Source organism: Apium graveolens, chromosome 3, assembly GCF_009905375.1.
Source record: "Apium graveolens cultivar Ventura chromosome 3, ASM990537v1, whole genome shotgun sequence".
NCBI lineage: Eukaryota > Viridiplantae > Streptophyta > Magnoliopsida > Apiales > Apiaceae > Apium > Apium graveolens.
Genome location: NC_133649.1, coordinates 106,547,802 through 106,552,539, shown reverse-complemented (window position 1 = coordinate 106,552,539; position 4,738 = coordinate 106,547,802). Strand labels below are relative to the sequence as shown.

The following is a 4,738-nucleotide window of genomic DNA, read 5'->3' as shown; positions in this document are numbered from 1 at the left end:
TTTTATGCATGCAGTACGAAGGGCTGATTCCTTGATATCTGCTATAGTCCAGCTAATTGCCGATTTGAACTCTCTCAAAATCCTCAAAAGCTTTTCCTCATCACTACCTGAAATGTCATATGCAATAATAACAGGTAGAGTAGATGCATCACCTAAAAATGCATACCTCAAATGCTCAGGCAAAGGCTTAAGCTCAAGAGTAGGAGCTTCCTCAATAGATGGCTTGAGGCGTTTAAAAGCTTTGTTAATTCCTTCATTCCAAGAGATTCAAAAGGCATGTCTATCTTCCTTTTCCAGGGAGAAGCATTCAAATATTTCAATTATTCTTCACCTTCGTCATCTTCACTATCTGAATTTCCTAACAAGGCTTTCTCTAAGGCATCAGACCTTAGCAATTGATCAAGTTCCGATGTGACCACCAAATCGACCAACTCCACTTTTAAGCATTCCTCATTATTAGTAGGGAATTTCATAGTATTAAACACATTAAAAGTAACATCCTGATCCAAAACTCACTCCAACTACAAGGTCATATAAGTCGGTTTGGGATCAGGTAAGTCCAACTTCTTGAAGATTAACAAAGGCATCAGATTGATGCTAGCTCTCAAGTCACATAAGCATCTATCAAAAGATATTTTTCCAATAGTATATGGAATGGTGAAGCTTCCAGGATCCTTAAGCTTCGGAGGTAATTTTTGTTGCAGCGCAGCACTGCATTCCTCCATAAGAGCGACAGTCTCTAAATCATCTAACTTCACTTTTCGAGAGAGAATACCTTTCATAAACTTTACATAACTAGGCATCTGCTCAAGAGCCTCAGCGAAAGGTATATTGATATGAAGTTTCTTGAACACCTCCAGAAACTTCTCAAATTGCTTGTCCAGCTTCTTCTTCTGTAACTGCTTAGGAAAAGGCGGTGGAGGATAGATTTGCTTCTCCCCTGTATTACCCTCAGGCAGAGTATGCTCAACAGTAGTCTTCCTTGGTTCCACTTCTTCATCCTGCTGCTCTACTTCTTTCTCGGCCCCAACTTCTTCAACCAACTCTTGAGTTTGTTCATGATTCGCAACCTTTCCAGACCTTAAAGTGATTGCCTTTACCTGCTCTTTAGCTTCCCTCTTTCCTGGCACTTCAATGTCACTAGGTAATGAACCAGGCTGACCATTTAGCAAGGCGTTGGCAATTTGCCCAATTTGATTTTCCAAGGTCTTAATAGAAACAGCTTGACTCTTGTACATAAGCTTCAACTCCTCTAATTCAGATTTTTCATTGGCTTATTGCAGCTGGAGTTGTTGTCTAGGTGCATACTGTGGTTGTTGAAAACTAGGGGGATTGTACTGCTTAGCTGGATATTGTTGATAAGGCTGTTGAACCGTATTCTGAGTGTTGCTCCAACTGAAATTAGGATGATTACGGTTGTTGGGATGATAGGTGGATGGCACTGGTTGCTGCGATCGCTAAAAGTTGCTCACAAACTGAGCTGATTCACTAGAAATTGTGCACTGATCAGTCTCATAGGCACCAGCACAAAGCTCGCAGACACTAGCGATTTGATTAACTCCATAATTAGCCAAAGTGTCCACCTTCATCATCAAAGCCTTAAGTTGGGCAGCGATAGCAGTTGCTGCGTCCAACTCCAGAATTCCTGTGACTTTCCCCTGAGTCAGTCCCTGGGAAGGATTCTGGTACTCATTAGCAGCCATCAGTTCAATAAGTTCATAAGCTTCATCGTAGCTCTTAGCCCATAAGGGTCCTCCTGATGCTGCATCAAGCATGGGTCTAGAAGTAGCACCCAATCCATTATAGAAGCAGTTAATAATCATCAAATCAGGCATGCCATGATGTGGGCACTTCCTTAACATCTCCTTATATTGATCTCAAGCGTCACACATAGATTCTCCTATTTGCTGAGCAAACTGGGTAAGAGCATTCCTGATTGTAGCAGTCTTCGCCATGGGGAAGAATTTAGTGAGAAACTTTTGCGCAAGATCCTCCCATGCGGTGATAGACCCTGCTGGTAGAGAATGTAACCAGCACTTAGCCTTGTCCCTCAGAGAGAATGGGAAGAGGCGTAGCTTGATAGCATCTTCAGTCACATCATTAAACTTGAAAGTGTCACAGATCTCATTAAAATCCCTGATGTGCATGTTGGGGTCTTCAGTAGGAGAACCCCCAAACTGAATTGAGTTTTGTATCATTTAAATCGTGTATGACTTGATCTCAAAAGTGTTAGCCCTGATGGCTGGTCTGATGATGCTTGACTGAATGTCATTAATCTTAGGCTGAGAATAGTCCATCAAAGCCTTAGGATTTTCCGCTTGATCACCCATCTCTAATAAGGGTGGTTCTTTAACTTTCCCTTCTTCCTCTACCTTCTTTTCTTCCTCGAAAACTTCCTTACGAACTACCACAACTTATTCCTCCGCTTTATCCAGTGTTCACTTAAGAGTACGCGAACGCGTATGCATACACCCTCGCTAGAGTACCTGAAATAAGACAAGGAAACAGATAAGTAACAATGTCCGAGTTAATGAACTTTAACGACCACTGATGGAAAGCACATAAACTATAAATTAACACTGCAGTCCCCGGAAGCGGCGCCAAAAACTTGTTAGTCGCTAAACACGCGCTAATAATACACGCAAGTATACGAGTTCGCAAGTAGTATAAAATCTTTTCTAGTTCATTCCCACATAGACTGTATTGGTTAACTAATTAATTCACGCACTTAAACAACAATGTATGGTTATTATTTAATGCTAAGACGATAACAAATTGAGGTTGTTTATAACTAAGGATTAAACTAATAAATATAACTACAAGATTAAAATTGACCGAATTAATATATATGACTAACATGGGTAACTAACTTCATTAAATACTTCATTCAATAGCCATATTATCCTTAACCTTAGCATGTAATGGTGATGACACTAATCAGATAACACGAAACTGATAAATGCCAACTTTCATTGCACGAGTACCATACTACCAGACATCCATAAAAGAGATAGAAGCTGAATAAACACCAATTATATTGAGATCCTATATGTCAATAGAATTTGACAACATAACGGTTTAAGCACAAGTTATCTATCTTGATTACACATGGCAAGTAAGATGGTTAAAATTACCTACGAATCATGCATAACAAATACATGAACCTATGCTTGTATGGCAAGTTCTAAATTCTTAAATTCACTTTCGCTTCATTAAGAATTAACACACTATCTTATAAGTTCATGACGCTCATAAGACGAATACGCGCAACCAGTACTAGGATATTATACAATCACCACATACTAAGGCATCAAAACAATTTAACTAAAGAAATCCATAATTAAATCCGCTAAAACCCCATGACAATGATTAGCCCATAATCGGACTCATCATCAACGTGGGTTCCGATGAAAACATGATATAACAAATGTAGTCTTTATAACGAATAAATAACAGAGTATAACACAAGAGTATAGGTTCAACAAAACAAGAAACAAGCATCCAAAATTACAACTCAAAACAAAGATTCACAAGAATAAACTAGATCGTCTTCGCCTTTGTTGATTAGTGTTATAGGTCTCTTGCCGTCTTCTCCTTAGCTCTGAAGTGTCTCCTCTTGATTAGTTATTGAAAACGACCTAGAGTTGTTTATATAGTAGCCCTCATTAGCATAGAACCCCAGAAAATCAGTCTTCTATTCAAAACAGGAATTCTGCATCCCGACCTGGCACGGGCGCGCTTCATCAGCGCGAGCGCGCTGGCTCTCTGAAGTTCTGGCGCGGCCGCGCGGTTGATCAGCGCGGGCACGCTGGGCTTCAGCCAAAAATTATTTCTTTTCTTTTTCCTTTTCTTGCAGCCTCGAGCCGGACTTTGCGAGCTTTTATTCCAACACCACCTGGACACTATATTAGCACTAAAAGAATGCTAATTCACCTGATTCACAGATTAATGCCTGAAATGCAAAAACACTAGAAAACACGTTAAAACACTTAACAACCTGAGTACAAACACATTAATTTTAAGCTTATTAGAGCATTATAAAGTGTCATAAATGCCACTCAACACACAAAACTTCTTATAAGTAAAATTACAAAGAAAGAACAGAGAAATTCTTAACAGATTTTTCCTTCTACTGTTTCTCAGTTCTTTCAATTGAGCAATCGATTATTATCTACTTGCTACACTTGGTTTATATATATCACCAAGTTACATATAAAAAAGACAAACATGTAAAACAAAATGTCTCAGTCTTCATCACATGTTTCTGCATTTCTCTATCAAGGATCTTTGTATTTCTTCAAGTAAGCATGGAAATGAAAATGCTTCTTTGTTCTCATAAACCTAGTTATTGGCTGCCATATTCCTTTTATATACAATCAACCCGTGTGACTGTTAATTCACTATCAACTCCTATTTAAATATGATATTCCTTGAGACTTCATTATCAGTTGAGTCTGTTATGGATCATTCGTTGAAGGTGCCTTGTGTCATCCTTTGAGAGCTTTGCAGATTATCCATTGATGGTATTTCCATAGCAGTTGACACCATTTCATTTATGCAGAATTACTAGGCATCTAATATTTACAATTAGCCAACCTATTTTTCATTATCCATTGAAAGCTACAAACATACTTAGTTAAATCTACTGAGGTGTTTTGGTGAAATATCATCAAGCCTACAATATATTCCTAAAAATCTCCCCCAATTTATGTCTGCTAAAATTGTAGGCATAAATTTA

The 4,738-nt window shown here is 38.6% G+C and overlaps 1 non-coding gene across 1 annotated transcript; it reads left to right on the top strand.

Annotated features, from left to right (window-relative positions):
• Positions 1–1,833: 1,833 nt before the first annotated feature.
• Positions 1,834–1,940, top strand: LOC141716369 (small nucleolar RNA R71). Its single transcript, XR_012573081.1, has one exon. It is a non-coding gene; the product is annotated as a small nucleolar RNA R71 (small nucleolar RNA).
• The last annotated feature ends 2,798 nt before the right edge of the window (positions 1,941–4,738 follow it).